The 22,738-nt window shown below is 40.4% G+C and overlaps 1 long non-coding RNA gene across 3 annotated transcripts in view; it reads right to left on the bottom strand.

Annotated features, from left to right (window-relative positions):
* LOC120370985 overlaps positions 1-22,738 on the bottom strand; it is a 74,208-nt gene that overhangs the window by 14,610 nt on the left and 36,860 nt on the right. The window lies entirely within an intron of this gene.

The raw sequence follows: 22,738 nt of genomic DNA, 5'->3' as shown, positions 1-22,738 counted from the left end.
GTCAATAGGTCAATAACATGCCACAATGGTAATTAGTACAAAGGGTCAATGATAGGATATTGTTAGCCTTTTTCCAGAGGGTCTGGCTTGAGAGTCTTGCCCGCATGCTCGGGGTTCAGCTGATCACCATATTTGGGGTCGGGAGGGAATTTTCCTCCAGGGTAGATTGGCTGTGGCCCTGGAGGTTTTTCGCCTTCCTCCGAAGCATGGGGCAGGGGTCGCTTGCTGGTGGATTATCTGCTACTAGAAGTCTTTAAATCATGATTTCGAGCATTCAACAGCAGAGTCAAGGAAGAGAATTATTTCAGGAGTGGGTGGATCGGCTTATGTGGCCTGCATCTTGCAGGAGGTCAGACTAGATGATCATAATGGTCCCTTCTGATCTTGAATTCTATGATTCTATGATCCTATATAAAGAAGAACATCCTTTTCAATCTAAATTATTGCCTATTTAAGTCCTTGGGCCCCAATTCTTTAGTGGGTTTGGGTGGCACAAAGCTGCTGGGAAGAGAGCAGAGGCAGATAATGGAGGATTTTCTCTGCATACAGAAGTACCGATTATGATTTATAGGAAGTCTCATTACTCACTCCTTTGAAAAGAAGTTACTCACATGAGTTGCACCAGTGGCATTAATGGGATTTCTCATGTGAGTAACTGCTCTCCAGTGTTAATAAGTGATTCACAATCTGGCCCAATTGCTTTGTAAATCTCACCCACTTGTATTTTTATAGTAGATGTAAGTCCCATTCAACAGGCTGGGCATAGTTTGTCACAAAATAACTCAGTTTAGCCCCAGTATAAAAAGTTCTCTCGTGGAAGCATATCCCTGAATATGGCCAGTGCTCTCTACAAATGCAGTCAATAAACTCTTCTGGGTATACCAAAATAATTTAAAATATACCACATGTACTAAATTGTCTTTTTACAATAATTGCATAAAGGAAATATAAATACGTTTCAGAAAGTCAGAAATGGATGCCAAGGTAAATGTAGCAATTAACAGCATTAGAGCTGGTCAGATAGTCTTCAATGGAATGTTTTTCCATTAAAAAAAATGCAGATTAGTCAAAACTGAATATTTTTTTAAATTAAACTGCCCCTTTCCTTTAATTTCCCATTTTGAAAAAAGTTTTGGAAATTGTAGACAATATAAAAATGGGATATTTCTATGGGGGGGTCAAAACAACATTTCATTTCTAAATTTAAGTTAATGTATAGTAAAAAACAAATTTAAAAACCTCAAAATTAAAAAAAAAAGTCAAAAATTTGAAAAGAGAAACATTTCAATTTTTTCAGATTTTTTGTATGCCAAAGTTTGAATATTGATATTTCATCCCACTTTGGGACAGGAAATTTTCTTGAAATCTCTAAAATTTTCATTGAAAGGGACAACCCAGCTCTAAACAGCATGACTTTTATTCAAAATTGCTCAACCTTGTTTCAGTAGTGTACAAAATCATTCTATCCTGCTAGCGCACCACTGAGTTAATACAATATCCACAAATAGCATAATATGTGTAGAGGGAAAAATTACCATGAAAAAAGAATTGTTTAGTTTCTAACAGGTCATTTGGCTATGGAATATTTTATCCAAAAACACACAATCTAAATTGTTTCCCTTTTGTTGATGTGTAAAATGCACAATCACTAGAGAAAAACTGACAGATAACAACAAACAGGATAAGTGTATGGCAGGTAGGAAGGAAATTTCTATTCCATATCCAAAGCATTTGAAAGGCAGCTTTTTGGAACACAAATATTAGCTAGCAATTAGATGGGAAATCTAGGAAATGTTCTAGTGGCAAGTAGGATCCTTTTAGGTCAGATTGACCCCATGGCATTCTTTTCTCAGCCCCATCATCCATTTCTAAAAACATTTCCCTGTGCTGTTTCTCTTTAGATAACACCCCCTGGAGCTATTTGGAAAAACCTAGCAGATAGATATAGTTAGATTAAGACTAGGTGGTGGGACTATGTTTGGTCTTTGGGATTTTGTGAACAGGTGGGAAAACACACAAAAAGAGAGAAATCAGAGAATAAAACAATCTAAATAGCAAAAAACATTTGAGTTTTAAAGCCCTTCCACTTCAAAATGCTAAATTTGATTTGTAAAAAATAGGCAGGGAAATTTAGTTTATAGAAATATGAGGCCAGTTACTAAGAACCTTAATCTAGTTTCCACTCAGTCCTCACTCCAGAAAACTCAGCCTGAATTGTTCAGGAAGAGTTTTCCTGAGTGAAAACTGAACAAAGATTTTCAGGATTAATTTTAAATTTTAATCTGACTGGATCCCTTTAAATCTAGATTATATCATAATTTGCCCCATAATCCTACAATGCCTTTCCCCCTGCAGCTGTTGCATAGAGTTGACTGAATTCTTGGGACTGTAGTAAACCACCATAGGTGAGACAGAGGGGCCAGAACTGAGATGAGGGGGAAGAGGGTCATTTGCCTGAATTCCAAGCACTGTTGAACTGGTCCATAGGACCCAACCTCTCAGAGCTGCCCTCTTCCGTACTGGCCTGATGTCCTCGGCCTGTTCAGGTGTAAGTGGCTTCCATGTCTCTAGGATCTAGGCCATTTAATTGAAGAGCAGTTTTTCCCTTTCCATAGTTATTTCCTTTCCTTGGGAGCTGCTGCACTTGTCAATGTGCCATGCACAAGGTGTTATACAAGTGGAAACCCTACAGTATTTATAAACTGTGCAAACACTGCCATTCAGAATATATTTTTCTGCAGCATATGTTTTCCTTTCCTCCTGCTTTCATGTTTAGCATATATCTTTTAAAAAATAAACAAGACACAGTTTAAAATGAGACAGAGTCCTGTGGCACCTTATAGACTAACAGACATATTGGAGCATGAGCTTTCGTGGGTGAATACTCACTTCATCAGATGCATGTTTAAAATGAAAAGAGGATAGTGATATAATTGCAGGCAGCTGAAGATTAGAAGGAAAGCTTCAGTTAAAAATAAAAATACATTGGAAGGAACAAATGCCCAGCAGGAGGCCTGAGTTTTGGGACTCGGGGCATCTCCTACCTCTGCTTTCCACCTCAGAAGTGAATGCAATGGTGAGGGCTTTGGGGCCCACTATAGACAGGGAATGCTGAACTGTCCTTGTCTATTGTGGGCCAAATTGTCAAATATGTGAACAAATGAACCTGAAAAAAAAACTGCGCTTGTACTCACAAATGTGTGCATTTACCTCATCCACATGCAACTAAGAGATTTAGGGCATGGCTACACTTGCGAGTTAGAGCGCATTAAAGCAGTCCTGGGTGCCCTAACTCATAACCTGTCCACACTGGCAAGGCACTTCGAGCACCTGGACTCTGCAGCTGGAGTGCTCCTGGTAACCCATCTCCATGAGAAGATTAACGCTTGGTGCGCCTCAGCTGAAATGCCCTGGCGTCAGTGTGAATGAGATGTTGCATTACTGCACTCTGATCAGCCTCCGGAAATGTCCCATAATCCCCGTAAGTCAAGTGGCCACTATTGTCATTGTTTTGGAATTGCTGCAGGAATGCAGATACGCCCTTTCAAAGCTCTGTTTCTGATAGCCGGCATGCTTATCTGCTATGAGACAAAAAAAGCCATTACTGTGGAATGCTGCGTGTGTGAGAGAGAGGCGGGGGCGAGGGGGTTCTGAACTTACAAGACAGTATGCTGACATGCTCTCAGCTCCCCCCAAAAAATCACTCTCTCTTCCCCCACATACACACAATACACTCCCTGTCACACTCCACCCCACCCCACATTTGAAAAGCACATTGCAGCCACTTACATGCTGGGATAGCTACCACAATGCACTGCTCACTGTGGCCATTGCAAGAGCTGCTAATGTGGCCATGCCAGTGCACTTGCAGCTGTCAGTGTGGACAGACTGGAGTGCTTTCCCTACTGCGCTCTACAAAGGCTGGTTTAACTCAAAGTGCTCTACAGCTGCAAGTGTAGCCATGTCCTTAGTGGGTGTCTGTTTGTATCCATATTTGAAAATGCAGTCACATATGTTCCTCCTGATCACTACTTGTTCATCCTTTATTTTGGTGTTATTTTCACCATTCATTCTGGATGTTTTAAAAGATCATGAAATTTATTGGATGCACTTCAGTGCTCATGGTATGTCATGGAGACACATTGACACTGTTTAACTGTATTATGCCTGACTAATACAAAGTTATTATCTATTTCCATATACATTTTATCAATACACCTCCTGCAAAATTGTTCCTTTTCAGTCCAGAACTCTCCAGGTCTAAGACTTCTGTTATTTCTCAATATGGCTAAGATATCTGTTAGAATAACTATGTCCATTAAAAATTAGACAAGAATGACCAAAAATGTTTTAACAGGCTGTCTGCTGTCAAATTAGTCCCCAGTGTAATCCCATTGACTTCAGTAGCATATACAGTCAGGGACAAATTTAGCCCTTTGTCCTCAAAGATAAAAGTCTAGTGCATTGAGCCTTTGCTTTATTTAACTTTCCCACAAAGAAATGTTAACAGGGATGAATGGTTTCATCTAAGAACAACAACAGTTTAAAAATGAGCCTTGAGGGGGGGAAATGTAGGAAAAAATCTAGGTGATATATGTTGATAGTAAAAACCACTGGGAAAAATTCATTCCTACTGCTAATTCACTGAACTCAGTGATGCCATTATTTGGTGTTTAATTTTTAATTAGAATGTTACTGAAGTTTTTGAGTGATAAAAAGAACAGAAGTTCACGGAGTAAAAGTTATGCTGAAAAAGTAGCATCTGACATGCAAATAAAGAATAAGACCAACATTTGATGGATATATAATGTTATCATTTGGAAGGCCTGAATCAATGGGAGTTGGAGCATGTGCATAATTATGAGGGCAATAAGTAGCAATTCATCCAGCTCTGGGAACACGTACTAGACATTATCTGAATTTATGAAAAATATAAGGGAGAGAAAAAAGATAGTTATTCATCACAGATTTCCAATACACCTAGCCACCACATAATCACAGAATGCCAGGAGTCAAGACAGCCAAACCAAGAATCGGGTATTTGGAATTTAATTTTAAAAGGAATTTTGTCAAATGAAATTATGCATCTGTAACGTTATAAGCTATTTTGATCAAAAAGGATTAGCCATTTCTTACAGGGCAGAATCCCTGGTTTTGCTTTTCCAGCTCATTAACATTTTATTTGCTGCAAGTTCAGTTCCCAGAATCCATTCCTCCCCACCCACTCCATTTGACAAAGCTATGAAGAGCAGCACAGCTGTATTTTTATCCAGTTCAGTAATTAATGGCAACGCAGTTCTTTTCAGAACTGCAACTCAAAGGGAGCTGTGATACAACATTCCCAGAGCATACAGATAAATGTAACCTTGCGCATACCACATTTTCAACACTCATACTTCTAATTCTCCACAGCAATGTAATTGTGTTGGGATCCAATAGTGTTTGGATTCCATCCATAAAATGTGAACTTGTTATAATTCAGGACATAAAAGCATTTATAGTTAGAGCTCCTGAAGATAAATCCTCTACATTTTATTTGATTTAAATGCTACTTTACATGCCGATATGCCACATTCATGAGGAATGCAGGAACATGAGGGAAATATATCAATGGTCGCAACTAAATTGCTTTGGACAAATCTGCTAGCCCTATTATATTATACAGTAGGTCACACTTCATTATAAGATGCAATAATTACAGTTTAGTTACATTACAGATACAGTAAAATCAGACATTTTTCTTTTCCATATGTAATTACCGTTAATTCATATAACCTGAATTTACATGTTATGTACTGTATACACTATTTCCTTCACTCCGTTTTGGTGTCCTACTCAATACAAATATTAATAGAATATTCTAGATATACTAAATACACTCTATGTCCACTGTAAAGATCTATCATTTAGAGCCAGATCTAAAGCCCATTGAAATCAGAGGAAGTTGTATAAACACAGTGGGATTGTAACACAACTAAAGCTCCTATATTACAAAGTGTGACTTAAGTTTCAACAATGCAAATAAGCTGTTGGAGTATAGGTCAACCCACTCTAAACTTAGCTCCTGGTGCTCTTGTCTTTAAAGACTTTTTTGCTATAGGTTGTGTAAGATGCGTTAGTTTACAATACATAAAGAACATTATGATTTACACAGCATCTTCACGGTCCACCAAGGTGGTCAAGGAACAAACTAGTAGTTAAAAATACCAGATAGCGATAAAGAGGCAATAAAACAACTAATATAAAAACAAATAAAATAACCTCTCATCATCATCACCACAATAAGCTGCAGAAAAAATACGTTGTTTCTGGTTCATGTGTGTAAGGGTTTGCTGGGCAAAGACAAGAGTAAGAGTTTACATATAACTGTTTTGCATAAGCTGCTGTGAAACAAGCTCTAGTGAAACAGAAGTAATGCAATAGCTGAAAAGAGGTGTTATAATGAAGACTCTGTTATTTTATATGTTGTCTCTCTCTGTAGAATTACTTCATGGTAAAGGCTAGACAACGAAAGTGCACATCTGCCAAGCCTCTCCTGAATATTTCAGTGAGGATGCCTGTTTCAGAGCTTTTACCAAATTTGGAACGTACACATTACATTCATATATTAAGCATAACATGCCCACTAAATTTCAGAAAATGTATTTCTGCCTAAGTTACCAAAATAAAAACGGAGATGCACTATACAAAACTGACCCCTGAAGTCTTAGTCACATTAACGGTATATAGTCAGATAGTCATTCCACTTTTGTTTGGGTAATAAAGACAGAAGATGAAGCCACTTACCAGCTGCATAGCAACTATCTGCCCTACATTTTTTGTAAATTGTTTTATTTAAGTGAAATAAAATAGTGGGAGAGACAATACAGTGCAATGGAAAGCAAAAGTCCTGCTTGCGATCTTTGGAATAGATTCCCACAGGGTAAAATCTTTTGTGGGGTCTTTCTGGGAGTAAAAAGCCTTCAGTAATCTCTGTCAGACAACCTCCCAAGACTTCTCCACTGTTCAGTCTCAGCCAGTGCATCAGCAATTGCAAATCATTTGCTTTTCTCATACCTAGCACGGTGCTGCTGATCTGATGGGACGTACAAAGCTATAGATCTGATTATAGGCCCTTTGTATCAAATGACTCAAACGTGGTAAATAACGTGTGTATGCACATGCATGGCCTCACACGAGGCAATTAGGAAATAAATCCCTGTTAGGGCAGGTCAAAATTTTTCCAACAGAATTTTTTGCTGTTAGAAAGTGCTGATTTGACAAAAATAAATGTTCCATGGACATGTATCAATTTCATCAATTTTTGATGAACAATTAACAAGAGGTTTTACTTTAATAAAGTTGAATTGTTTTGTTTCATCTTTATCAAAATTTATAATATAATACAAAAGTTAAAGTGTCCAATTCATAACATGACATGTATTTGGTATAATGGGAAAATATAAAAATAAATGATATTGCAATAGGAAATTACCAATTTACCTAATCAATTACCAAACCAATTACCAGGAAGAACTATTACAAGTGACCAACTAGAATACTATTTTAACTACAATACCAGTTACAAAACCAATTAGAATACCAATTATCAAACCAAAAATTATTAGAATATCATTTAACAATTAGCCAATTTCAAAACCAAGTTATTAGTGTATAAAAATAGAATATAAAAGAAAGAACATTTCTACTATTATTTTATAATATAAAAGTCAAGTTGATAAAGCTGAAAAGGAACAGTTTCAACTTCACAGAAATGAAACTATTCAATAAAGTTATTTCAATTTTTCCAAAATGAAATTTCAAAATTCCATGAAAAATTTCAATTTTTCCTTCTGATATAGAACAAAAACTATGACATTTCAGAATATCTAGTGGAATGGGAGATCAGGTTCTGACCAGCTCTGACTCAAGATGTTTGTAATCAAAAAAGCAAGCAAGGAAGAAAAAAATCTTGCTGAACCCACATGAATTGAAATTTGGGGAAAACATTGGTGGTAATGCTATATTTTTCCTTCTGTCTCCAGAAGAGATTTTTCTACAGTACAAGACAGACCTATTGTGCTGAAGACATACAACAAAAAGAAAGCTGCCTGTTAATGCCCCACTGAAAAATATTCTCATGAAGACTCTACCTGAAGGGATCATTCTCTTACCATGGAGTGTCTTCAAAGCACCAAAAAAACACCTCCCCACACACCACACTTTAATAAGCTACCCCTTCTGGACAACTTAACTAATTCCTCTTACTTTAGTAGGTGGGAGGGAAGGTAGAGTTTCCTTTCAGTAATTGTACAGAGAGATCTATGCGGAATCTAAATATTCAGCAGAATATGAAAGGAATTTCAAAATACTTAAATTTGCCTCATTCAGGCAGGTGTAATGATTTTCCACTGAATTTAATCACTACCAACAATAAAGAACTTAAACTACCATCTTGGTAGTTTTTTCTAGTACTCTATTACTACATATGTTATCATCATGTTGAGTTGCTTATTCATTACATCAGATTACAAAAGAGAAGACACACCAAAGCAAGCCATCTGTGGGGCTGGTGTTTAGTTTTTATTGGTATGATTTTGCAGGGCCACCCAGAGGATTCAGGGGGCCTGGAGCAAAGGAATTTGAGGCCCTTTCCATAAAAAAAAGTTGCAATACTATATTCTCATGGGGGCCTGGGGTAAATTGCCGCACTTGCCTTCCGCCTTCCGCCTTCCCCCTCCCCCCGGCGGCCCTGTAATTTAGCGGAGATGCTACAGAGAACGAATCCAGGTTTATTCCTCAATACTGTAGAAAATAAGTAGGTAAAAATTGTGCAAGATGCTGAATGACCTCAACTCCACTGGGCCCAATCCTGCAAGCCACTGCACACCTGTGAGTGGCTCAGGCCTCATTTCTTGGGCCTGAATCTACAAAGGTACTTGGCCACCTAACTCCCCAGACTCAGGCGCCAAAGTTCAATTTTGGTTTGATAATTGCAATTCACAAAACTCCCACCAAACCTGCAGGCACCTAACTAATTTTTTGCAGTTAAAGCTCCAGAAGTGCCTAAGTTTCCACTTCTGAACATGTGCACTATTGCCTGCTAGGCGCCGGGGCGTCTATCTCTGCCAGAGCAATCCATGAAGCAGAGGGAAGATAGACTCTCTTCTGCCACTCTCACGTGTGGGGCCTGAACTGGTAGGCGTACTCAGAGGTCGCCTAACTCCACATAAACCAGGCAGAAGTGGAGCCTTCCACTCAAACTCACCCAGGATGTGAGAAACCACTTGTTCAAGTCCCTTCTCTGCCTGAGGACAAGTTGAACAGGGATCTGCCACCTCTCAGGTGAGTGCCCTAAGCACTAGGCTATGGAATATTCTGATGTGGGCCTCCCCAATCTCTCCTACTGCAGTTGTTTCACCTCAGTTAAATAATTAACTGTTAATTGGGCCAGAGAAAAAGTGAGAATGACTCCACAGTGTAATGCTCGAGCACTCAGCAGAGAAGTGGCTGATTTGTGTTCAAATCCCTTCTCCTCATCAGGCAGAGCAGGGACTTGAACAGGTGATGTCCTACATCCTGGCTGAATGCTCTAACCACAGGGCTAAAGATAAGGAAAGGCCACATCCTCCTTTTGTATAGATCTAGGTGGCCTCTATACAGGCAGGGGCAGCTCTAGACATTTCGCCGCCCCAAGCACAGCGGCATGCTGCGGGGGGCACTCTGCCGGTTGCCGGTCCCGCGGCTTCGAAGCCGCGGGACCAGCGGACCCTCCACTGGCACGCCTGTGGGAGGTCCACCGGAGCCCTGCCTGCCGCCCTCCCCGTGACCGGCAAAGTGCCCCCCGCAGCATGCCGCCCCAAGCACGTGCTTGGCATGCTGGGGCCTGGAGCTGCCCCTGCGTACAGGACTACTGGATTCGGCACTACCTGAGAGTTAGGCAGAAGAGCATCTGATCTCCCCCACTTCATAAAACACTAGCAGAGACAGGCTCCTCCCTGAAGCCTGGACTTCAGCACCTATTCCTGTGAAAGGAGTAGGACTTAAGACACACCCCTCTTATCACCATCCCCCATTGGCTAGTTTAGATGAGTCCCACTAGCATGCTGGCTTTGTGGATCACATTCTAAGGTGCCTATCTCCCCCCTACCCCTTCATTATGTAGGAGTTGAGGCTCCTAACTCAGGCTTTGTGGATTGCAGTGTTGTTTCTGTGATTTTACATGGACCTAAAAGTTCAATGCCACAATGCTCAGTGTCTCAACCTCTAAGTCTCTTGTTGGATCTGGGATCCACTGACGTTGGATGGATGGCCCAGATCCCTGTGTGTTCCTACCCCTTCCCTCCACTCTTATACCCACCCTGTATCCCTGCAGCCTCCTAGACTGTGGACTTTTGCTCTTATCCATGTGTTTTTTCACAACAGGGGAGCATATGGGCCACTATTTTTTTTTTTTTAAAAGAGTGTCTCCTCGGGAGAATGGCTTAGTATAATGTACAAACATATTGCTGTTCAGAACATTCTGTGCCAAGGTGTTACCGGAAAAGTTCTCAGCAGCGGAAGAACATTTTACCACCACTCCCCTATAAAAAGACTCCAAATTGGGGCTTTTAAAATGGAAGTGATCTTAATAAATAAGAACCAAGAGAACACAAATGACAGAAGCATGATCACCATTATTTTTGTAGATTAAAAACAAGTTGGCAGATGCCACAGGGAGGAAAAAAATTTGATATGGCATATTGCAGTCTTATGACAGATGGTTTCAAATAGATTAGTGAGGACTGTGCTGCATTTCTAGGCTGTGGTTAACATTTCGCATCCAGTCCACAGCCATGTCTAAGATTGGGCCTCCACACTGCTCCAGTGTAACATTCTGCAGAACAATGGACATATAGTGGTAACTGGAAGAGCCTATTACAAAGGAAGAGAGATGGAGGTGGTGGTACACCCCAGGAGAAGAGAGAAGAGAAGTCGTAGAGGCCTTGTTGTTGCAGAACTAATGTGTAATTAATTGTTTTGAGTATTTCAGGAAATGAATCTATAAATCCTGCACTTTTCATGAGCCCTTATCCCCTGCTTGAAGTGCTACCACTAAGCCAACAGTAATACACACACACACACACACACACACACATCAGTTAATAATATAATATTGCAGCCAGGCAGATAAGAAAGGGGCTAACATAGGAAACATTTTAAAGTCCCTATTGCTATATGATTTTAGAGGGGAAGCTATCTTGTCCTCCACATAAACGGAAATAAAAAATAAAAATATCAATGCTTTTAGCAACATCTGTCTTTGCCGTCAGTGCACCAGGACACATCAAATAAGTGACATTCATAGGGCCAGCCATGTGACAGATCATGCTGACTTCATGACTATGTCATTTGAATTCACTATGCATCTGCAAGTGCCTGAGAGTAATCCTTGCTCAATCGAATAGCTCCATTGCCTATAAAGGAAAAGTTAGGGTCCACAGCAGTTATGTGCAAGACTTAGGCCTCACAGATTTCAGCAATAAATTCCCCAGTCTGTTTAATAAAGATAGTCACCATTTAATGTTACTAAAGTGGTGCTGATGTGGGCTTGTATTCTGATCCAGACAGAGCCTTATGCAGATTATTGCTATAAAGGGTCCAATTAATCTGAGCAAGAGATGGGAGTGCTAGATCAGGGAATGTACATGCTAAAATTAGGATAAAAGGGCCTGCTCAGGTAAGCGCTGTCCTAGAATATCCCTTCAGTGACTTGGCTATAAAAGATCTGCAGTGTAAAAGCCAGAGATCCTGGAGTTGGGTGCAACAGTTCTACCTCACTTAGCTCCCTCTTTTTCTATGTACATATGTGGAAGAGGCAGCCTAGATTTCTATATACAGGATCAACACCAGCTTTCAGTTGATATTTCTGGACAAATTTCCTGAAAAGCCAAAGTTCTGTGTTAGTAAGCCTCTTGGGGCAATGAATTTTTATGGGAAAAGACAAAATTGCTACAGAATATATCATGATGTTTCAGATAGAACTATACTGAAAAAAAAGTTAAGTTATTTAATGTGACCTGTATATCAGGATCTACTGTCGGAAATTCTTCAGTTGATCAAGATCTCCTAAGCCGAGGTCATCTTCTGTGTTTGCCTAGCACAATGGAGCGGAGATCCTGACTGGATGTGATAGGCACTACTATGATACAAATAATAGACAGTCACAAAGGGGAACACACCTTGAGAGGTTTCAGCTTTTAACATGAAAATATAAATTATTTTTACATTGTGAAAAACGCTGTTTTAAAATGTGCTTTTTGTTTATTTTTCTTGGAAGCTTTTGTCACTGTTGACTGCTGAGGAAGCCCAAAGCGAGGTATCAGAATAACATAAAATTGTTTTTAATAATCATCTGTGAAGGCTGGCAGGATTATAAAATCTAGGGAAGAATCATACTGAGGTCCACGTGTGCAAGCATGGATTTTCCCTGTTTGCCTAAAGCAGCATGAACATTAGATCCAGTCCTGATTTCATCCATTTGCCTTTTGTTGCTGGCTAGTGTGAAAATTCCCCACTATGACTTTAAGAGCCATTAAAGCACTCCTCAGGCCCTGGGGTGATGGATGTCCATCAAGCATTGTAGCATTGGAGCCCTAGAGTCTGCTAAGAGGGACGTGACTTTGGTAGAGCTGGTTGAAATGCCTCATCAAGGTAGTCCTTCCTTTTAGAAAAATGCCTTGAGGAAAGTGAAGAACCAGTTTTCCCTCCTATTTTAATTCAGTGTATAGTCAGGGTAATCCAAAGATAGGGCCTGATTCTGCTCCCACTGAAGTCAATGAGAATTTCACTATTGCCCGCAAGAGGAGCAGGAGCAGGTCAATAGCTAGGTTCTTGCCTTTCACTGACACGAATGGCCTTATTCTGCTTTCATTGGCCCCCGTTTAAGTCAAAAGTAACTGTCCTGAAATCAAAGTTTCACCAGTATAAACCTATTCAAATTAGATCAGCCTCAAGCCCAAGGGAGTTAGATATTTGTGTGAAACATATAGCTGGAAGTGGATTCAGGCCAAAAGCCTAGACTAAATGAGGATTTAACGGGTGGTGTAGCACAGGTCATCTATCACTTGCTAATAGATTTTAAAAGTCTAGTCTAGTCTAGACAACGCCTGGTCTTGTTAAAAGATAGTGTGCCTTTTCTAGACTGGACTTAAATGTGTTAGAAGCACATGATAGCTCACCTGTGCTACATCATACCTCAAATCCCAGTCATGACAAGGACAAGTGTCCACAGCATGGAAGAGATTGTCCTTCCAAACGCTAACTATTATTATTTTATTTTCAGCAGCAGCCACACTCTGTTCAGTACTTTCTAAATAGATAATAAACTACAAATCACATTTTAAACTAGACATGTGCTGTGGTTGGTTAGAACACTAAAATAATCATAAAATTCTAATCCACTTAGAGAATGAAACAAGGAAAATTAAATACTGTATGTCTAATTGAGAGCACAATTACAGTGGAGATATTCAGAGAACTCAGTGAAAGACAGCAGAATCTAGACCCCTCTCTAACATCCCCATGTGAGTAAAGTTCATTTGGCAGAAGAAAAAAAAATATATTGAATTACTGTATGTTAGGTACTTCCACATACTAAATTAAAACTCAAAAATAATTGTAGACAAGACCTAAAGTCAGAGATTGTATTTAAAGCAGTCCAACTGAGGTTTATGTGAGTGGTGTTTCTGGTTAAACTTTTATGGGCTGCTTCCTGTATTCACCATGCATCTACATTTTTAAACGATCAGTAAGAAATGCAGTGTACAATATTGTCTCCAAAAGACACCAAAATGGATGGGAGTCAAATGAAATCAGAAATATTAACAGTTTTCCTGTAAATATTTAATATCATAACAAAACTAAAAAGTAACCATTTCACTATCTTCTCAGAGTCCAGTTTGGTTTCTTGCTAAAGTGTAGATGAAGTGAAACTGAAGCAAGGTGTTGTCTTATCTGAGATCTGATTCTGCACACTTAAAATGAAAAGGCAGGAAACACTGACTATGACCAGGCACCTGGGAAATAACTATAGTAGAGAGTATGCGCTCAAGAAGAGCTGCACAAAATGCATGTGATTTAAAAAAAAAAGTCCCTGGAATATAGGATTTTGTCAAATTCATAGCCCATGAGGAAATATTTGAGAGGTATTCCTTGTACTCCAAAATAATGGCAATAAAAGAGATTCTCAGGTGGCTCTTCCTTAAAAGCAAGGAGCCAAAGTGAGAATAGCAAATCCATTTGAGTTTGAAGAGTCTTAAATAAGCAAGCAGATACATCTTCACTCACACCCTGTGGGTCACAAGTGACTTAGTTTGCAAGTAATAGATTCATATTATGGCAACCATGGGAGGGAAAGAGAATCAGTCAAGACAACACACTAGATAAATGCTATTTAGAAATCTGTGGGTTTTTCTGACATAACTGGTTTTATACCAAAGCAACTTCATTGGCTAGAATGGGGACTCCCTATTGACACCAATGTAAATATCATCAGAATAAGGCCCTCCAAAGACATTGTCCTTAATTTCAGAGCTGGGATTTAGCTACAAGCAAGAGTCAGATCCTACCATGGAGCCAAGTGTGAAATTCCTATTGAATCCTATAGAGTTTTGCATGATAATAAATACAGCACAATGCAATAACGTTCTAAATGTGAGTACAAGTCAGAAGTGAATTCAGTTTGTACTCATGAAGTGCAAGCAATAGCGAATATATGGAAAACTAATTGTTTTGTAACAACTGTGCAGTAGTACAGTTTATTATATATACCCCTCTACCCCGATATAACACTAATTTGGATACAATGCGGTAAAGCAGCGCTCCGAGCAGGTGGGACTGCACACTCTGGCGGATCAAAGCAAGTTTGATATAAAGCAGTTTCACCTATAATGCAGTAAGATTTGTTGGCTTCCGAGGACAGCGTTATACCGGGGTAGAGGTGTAGTAGCACATTTACTATATAGTGTCTATGGGCCAGATAATGCTCTCAGTTACATGTTTACATCAGAGTAACAACTGAAATCAGTGGAATTATTCCAAATGTACACCAGTGCAATAGAATTTCACCCTTATAAACAAGGAACTTAAGTCATGCCCATTCCCTGAAAATTTAGTTTTGTCCCAATATCACAGCTTAGTTTAGCCTAAAATTAAGTTCTCCATTCACATTTAAATTAATTTTGCAGCAACATGTTTCTGTGCAAGTTGTCAGCATTAAAAATAACACTTTTCATAGAATCATAGAAGATTGGGTTGGAAGAGACCTCAGGTGGTCATCTAGTTCAACCCCCTGCTCAAAGCAGGACCAATCCCAAATAAATCATCCCAGCCAGAGCTTTGTGAAGCTGGGCCTTAAAAAACTTTAAGGATGGAGATTCCACCACCTCCTTAGGTAACCCATTCCAGTGCTTCACCACCCTCCTAGTGAAATAGTTTTTCCTAATATCCAACCTAGACCTCCCCTACTGCAACTTGAGATTGCTTACTGTTCTATCATCTGCCACTACTGAGAATAGCTTAGCTCCATCCTCTTTGGAACCGCCCTTCAGGTAGTTGAAAGCTGCTATCAAATCACTCCACACTCTATTCTGCAGACTAAATAAGCCCAGTTCCCTCAGCTCTCCTTGTAAGTCATGTGCCCCAGCCCCCTAATCATTTTCATTGCCCACTGCTGGACTCTCTCCAATTTGTCCACATCCTTTCTGTAGTGGGGGGCCCAAAACTGGATGCAATACTCCAGATGTGGCATCACCAGTGCCAAATAGAGGGGAATAATCACTTCCCTCGATCTACTGGCAATGCTCCTACTAATGCAGCCCAATATGCCGTTAGCCTTCTTGGCAACAAGGGTACACTGTTGACCAATATCCAGCTTCTTGTCCACTGTAATCCCCAGGTCCTTTTCTGCAGAACTGCTGCTTAGCCAGTCAGTCCCCAACCTATAGCAGTACATGGGATTCTTCTGTCCTAAGTGCAGGACTCTGCACTTGTCATTGTTGAACCTCATCAGATTTCTTTTGGCCCAATCCTCCAATTTGTCCAGGTCACTCTGGACCCTATCCCTATCCTCCAGCGTATCTACCTCTCCCCCCGCTTAGTGTCATCCGCGAACTTGCTGAGGGTACAATCCACCCCGTCATCCAGAACAATTAATGAAGATGTTGAACAAAACCAGCCCCAGGACCGACACTCTACTTGATACCGGCTGCCAACTAGACACAGAGCCGTTGTTTACTACCCATTGATCTAGCCAGCTTTCTATCCACCTTATAATCCATTCATCCAATCCATACTTCTTTAACTTGCTGGCAAGAATACTGTGGGAGACCATATCAAAAGCTTTGCTAAAGTCAAGATATATCACCTCCACCACTTTCCCCATATTCACAGGGCCAGTTATCTCATCATAGAAGGCAATCAGGTTGGTCAGGCTGACTGTTCCTGATCACCTTCCTCTCCTTCAAGTGCTTCACAGTAGATTCCTTGAGGACCGACTCCATGATTTTTCCAGGGACTGAGATGAGGCTGACTGGTCTGTAGTTCCCCAGATTCTCCTCCTTCGATTTTTAAAAGATGCACACTATATTTGCCTTTTTCCAATCGTCCGGGACCTCCCGAGTTTTCAGAGATAATGGCCAAGGGCTCTGCAATCACATCAGCCAACTCCCTCAGCACCCTCAAATGCATTAGATCCAGACCCATGGACTTGTACATGTCCAGCTTTTCTACATAGTCCTTAACCTGTTCTTTCACCACTGAGGGCTGTTCACCTCCTCCCTATACTGTGCTGCCCAGTGCAGCAGTCTAGGAGCTGACCTTATCTGTGAAGATGGAGGCATATAAAGAATTGAGTACTTCAGCTTTATCCACATCATCGATCACTAGGTTGCCTCCCCCATTCAGTAAGGGTCCCACACTTTCCCTGACATTTTTCTTGTTGCTAACATACCAGTAGAAACCCTTATTACCCTTCACATCCGTTGCTAGCTGCAACTCCATTTGTGTTTGGGCCTTCCTGATTACAACCCTGCATGCTTGAGCAATATTTTTATACTCCTCCCTAGTCATCTGTGCAAGTTTCCACTTCTTGTAAGCTTCCTTTTTGTGTTTACGCTCACCGAAGATTTCTGTGTTAAGCCAAGCTGGTTGCCTGCCATATTTGCTATTCTTTCTGCACATCAGGATGGTTTGTTCCTGAGCCCTCAGTAAGGCTTCCTTAAAATACAGCCAGCTCTCCTGGACTCCTTTCCCCCTCATATTAGCCTCCCAGGGGATCCTGACCATCAGTTCCTTGAAGGAGTCAAAGTATACTTTTCTGAAGTCCAGGGTCCATACTCTGCTGCTCTCCTTTCTTTCTTTTGTCAGGATCCTGAACTCAACCATCTCATGGTCATTGCTGCCTAGACTGCAACCCACTTCTACCTCCCTTATCAATTCTTCCCTATTTGTGAGCAGCAGGTCAAGAGGAGCACGGCTCCTAGTTGGTTCCTCCAGCACTTGGACCAGGAAGTTGTCCCCAATACTCCCCAAATCTCTAGATGGATCTCGAATCATTTTACATGTTTTTCCGAGTATGCAAATTAATATGAATTATAAACATACACTATGGGCATGATCCACACCATTGAGTCAATAGGTCATTGACTTCAATGGGAACTAGATCTTGCACTATATGAATTAAATACACAATGAAACTCATGGGGGCAAAATTAGCCAACTTTTCAATACTACAGAACAGTTTGGGACAGGAAGTAAAATGGAGATCAGATTTAAAGTACAAGTGGATTATTTAATTCATCTACTAATCTAAGTACACTAACTTTTAGAGAAGGTCATATTCAGAACTGTGGAATATTTTTCCATATATTGCTATGGTATTTTTGTAACTTTTGCTAAGAAAAAATTATATCGGACACTAAATGATGGCTGGCTGCATCCTCAGCATTTAATGTGGTTTCTTATATTTGCTTTAGGTAGATGCTCTGTTTTAGGGAAGATGGATTTTAGTTAGGCAAAAATAATTACCCAAACTGACATTTACACTTCCTGATCTTACAAAAGTGTGAAGGGATCCTTAGTGACCACAAAGGGCTGGGGGGGACAACAGGGGAGGGAGTGGGAAGCTGTTGTAATTATGAAAACTGACAATGCCTGGCTCCATTTTCATCCGAAACTGGCCTACCTAATTGATTGATGTTACTTTGAAAGTCACATCTTTATAAGATAATTTTTTGTCTGAAATGCAGAGCAGCTCTTTTCAAAGATGTACCCATTTGTTGTCAGTTTCTGCTCAAATGGGCTGAGAGCAAACTGTAGTTCTGTACATCTGTAACCTGCACTCCCTGTAGGCATTATAAATAATTTCCATGGAAACAGTGCTGAGGAGAAGATCTGTGAACCCAAGAGATATCTATGGCACTTTTGTGAGATTTGTGCCTTCTTTTTTCCTCCTTTTCCTCAGATAGACACATTTTAGCACTGGTTTATTTTATAAAACACCATACAAATTGGTTTAAAAGCTACGGAAGAAAGGAAATATATGACACAGAAATGAAAAGGCATCCAATTTCAGATTAATGCCCACAGTATGCACAATATTTCATACAGATTACTAACATACTCTGGTTTCCCCATCTATTCTGAGGAAATAGGTTCATTGCTTCTGGAATGCACTGCTGCTTTTCTTAACTGAAAAAGGAACACTGTCTTGTTCTCGCTCTGTCATTGGGGTCACTGGCTTTTGTAAATTGTCAAGGGAAAGTAAGTCTGATTTATACTGTTGGTGAGGCAAACTGGATAGATGAGAAATTGAAGCAGAAGGGTTCTGATCACTGAAATGACCTCACAGAAAAAGAAACACCAGAACACACTGGAAAGAACTGAGTATTCTAAGATGCACTGAAGTCAGGTGGAAGGACACAAATGGAGCCAGGAGCTCCTGAGGTCTACTTCTAGCTGTGCCATTAATTCACTAAATGACTTTGGGCAAGTCACTTAATGCCCCTGCCTTATTTTCTCTCTCCCTGCAAATGTTGGGATACTAGTTACAGGGGTGATGTAGGGATTTATTAGTAAAAGTTTCTACAGAAGCTTGGGAGGAAAAAAAAATCTCTGCTCAGTTTTTCAATCTGCTTTGCCTCTCTCTGATGATGCAAAACTACTGAATGCACAGCCAATATAGTCCCCTCAGGATTCTCTGTAACTAGAGAGAATCATTGTAGCATAACAGTTGTGTGGCATTTCCTTCACTGTCTCCAGTGCAGTAGAAAGGGTATGTGATCAGAGCATCGATCCACGGTTGCTTGAATGGCATCTTGAAGCCAGGGGCCCCTTGAGACTTGAGCAAAGCCTAAACTAGAACAGACCAACTTTCCCCAGATGCGGTATCAGTGCCCAGATCAGGGGAAAATAGAGATGTCATAAGGCAACCTTTGCTCCACCTCCCTGGATCTGCACTGAGCATAGCTCAACTGAACCAGTAAAGCAGGGCCATAAAATACTATATAGGGACTTAGGTCAACATTTTCAAACTTGAGTACCTAAAATTAGGCATTCAAATCCATATTTCAATACCCGAATTCTCGTTTTTAAGTATTAAGAGTGGCCACAGGATTTGACAGTCAATCTAAACAGTAAATGTTAAATTCAGTATGGTTCTTGAAGGGTCTCTTCCCCTTCCATCTTTCCTTTACAAGAGAATAAATTAGTTTCTGGAAGTTTCACATCTTGGCCCATAGATTTTCTGTAGTAAAATGAAGTTGGAATTGCAAGTATGCTTGCAGAGATATTACCTTTTGTACTTAGCTGGTCTGGTGTCTCTTGTTAAGGAGTAAATTTGAAATACAAGATTTTTCACTCATCTCAGGAAGATCTGCTTTGGTTCTCAGCATTCCCAAACCTTAATATTTAAAAATCAGGCAACGGGCACTCAAAACTTGACATTGTCTTAAAAGTCAGGGACCAAGATGTTGGGTTCTTTGAATTTACCTTCTGGTATCTGAGATTAATTCTATACCAATAATTATTAAATCAGGAACATGACAAAGAACATATTTCTCCAGTTTTCCCCATTTTCTTCAAAGGCTGCCTTGGTTAACTTGGAATGGCTGTAGACTTCATATTAAATTCCTCTCTTATGGCTTTCTGAAGAAAAGGACAATGTACTAGGCCAGTGTTTTTCAAACCGTGAGTGGCGACCCAGTACTGGGTTGCGGCATGTAAAGCACTGGGTCGTCTTGCTCTGGTCAGCACCACTGACTGGGATGTTAAAAGTCCCGTTGGCAGTGCTACCCAGCTAAGGCAGGCTAGTGCCTACCTTTTCCGATACCGCACTGTGCCCTGGAAGCGGCCAGCAGTGGGTCCGGCTTCTAGGCAGGGGGGCCACAGGGCTCTGCGCACTGCCCCTGCCCCGAGCACCAGCTCCGGTGCCTGTGTGCGTGAGCCGCGCAAAGCTGCCTAGGAGCCAGACCTGCTGCTGGCCACTTTCAGGGTGCGGCACAGTGTTGGAAAAGGTAGGCAAAGAGCTTACAATCAAAGTGTAAAACAACGGATGGATACAGACAGAGCAACAGGAGAGCAAATGGAAACAATGAGACAGAATTGGTCAGCATGCCAGGCAGTGGTCTCAGAACCTTCTGCTCTTTTCTCTACTTGCTAATATAGAGATAAGGAGAGAGAGAGAGAGAGACACAGACAGACAGACAGACAGACAGTTTAATATTCATCCCCTGGCTACTTCATTTCCTCCAACTAATTATTTGTATTTGTTATAAAGTTGTACTATGGATTTGGGAAAATATTACATACACCTCTAAAAAGTACAACTATACAATATGCACTTAAAGATAAAATGACCATTACTGAACAGAAACACTGAGGTGAAAATTGATATTAATGGTATAATTAATGATATAATTGATTATATAAAGGAATTATGTTTTCCATATATTCAGTATGTAGATATCAGTTTAAGATATTTATCAGATCAATATCTAATATGAGCAGTTTCTCAATAGACAGGCTCTTCCATGATTTAGTATACCCTTTATTAATAGGAATGTTTCCTGGAGATTTCCCTTTAGTAGCTATAATCATTCTGGCAGCTAATAATAAATCTTAAAAAAAGTAGGGAGCGGCTAAAGCAGTAAAAAGTAACACAGGAAAGATAAATGGAAATATGTTGAAGACCTAGCACCTGAAGCTGAAGCTGCTGCTATGATAGGAAATCACCGAGCCATTTACCAAATAACTAAACCCTGTGTGGAAATTTCAAAATAGGAAAAGAGTCAGTAAAAAGCAAAGATGGAAATATGCTTACGATTTTCAATTCAAACGATTTCTGTGCAAACAAACCTGTAAAGCTGTACAGAAAACTAGATGCCTTCAAAAATAAGTGCCTACTTAAGATTCTGGGCACTAATTGGAAAGATTTCACTACCAACAAAGAGGTCTAAGAAATCACCAACCAGCATCTTGTTTCCCTCAGAAGGGGCATGTACTCCACGTGCCAACACGCAGACTCACACATGATGCTGTCAAGTGGAAACCAACTGGTGTGAGGAAACAAAGACACCCAAGAGAAACCTTAAGAAGAGCCCTTATCGGGGAGGGCGGAACAATAAATCTCAACACCATACAGCAGATGGGAACAGCAGCTAATGACAGAGAGGAGTGGAAAAAGGCTAGTTTCCATCCTGTGCACAAACATTGGCTCAGAACGTAATAATGGAAATACTGTGAAAGATTCCACAGGTATTGATTGCCATTTTTGAATGAATAGTCATTGTGTTTGATTATGCTATCTGAAAACATTTCTGAGATTGAATTTTACTGATATGAATGCTCATGAAAGTGGATTTACAACTTTTCACATTAAAACACTTAGTAAAAGCGAGCTGCAAATATTCTTTCCATGAACTTCTCCTCCAGAAACCTGAAGGTTACATCCACCCAGAGAATAGAAATAATATTATGTGATGCATGCGATTGCAGAGCCATTGGCCATTATATTGAAAACTCATGGTGATCGGGGAGGTCCCAGATGATTGGAAAAAGACAAATATAGTGCCCTTTTTTTAAAAAAGAGAAGGAGGAGAATCCAGGGAACTACAGACTGGTCAGCCTCACCTCAGTCCCTGGGTAAATCATGGAACAGGTCCTCAAAGGAATCCATTTTGAAGCACTTAGATTCACAAAGGGAAAGTCATGCCTTACCAACCTGATTGCCTTCTATGATGAGATAACTGGCCCTGTAGATATGGGGAAAGCGGTGAATGCAATATATCTTGACTTTAGCAAAGTTTTTGATACGATCTCCCACAGTATTCTTGCCAGCAAGTTAAAAAAGTATGAATTGAATGAATTGACTATAAGGTGGATAGAAAGCTGGCTAGATCTGCGGGCTCAGTGGGTAGCGATCAACAGCTCAGTGTCTAGTTGGCAGCTGGTATCAAGCGGAATGAACCCAGGGTCGGTCCTGGGGCTGGTTTTGTTCAACATCTTCATTAATGATCTGGATGATGGGATGGATTGCACCCTTAGCAAGTTTGCGGATGACAGTAAGCTGCGGGGGAGACAAATTGGAGGATTGGGCCAAAAGAAATCTGATGAGGTTCAACAAAGGACAAGTGCAGAGTCCTGCATCTAGGACAAAAGAATCCCATGCACTGCTTCAGGCTGGGGACCGACTTGCTAAGCAGCAGTTCTGCAGAAAAGGATC

The sequence above is a fragment of the Mauremys reevesii genome, linkage group 8 (genome assembly GCF_016161935.1).
Source record: "Mauremys reevesii isolate NIE-2019 linkage group 8, ASM1616193v1, whole genome shotgun sequence".
Lineage (NCBI taxonomy): Eukaryota > Metazoa > Chordata > Testudines > Geoemydidae > Mauremys > Mauremys reevesii.
This window is presented reverse-complemented; position numbering and strand designations above follow the sequence as displayed.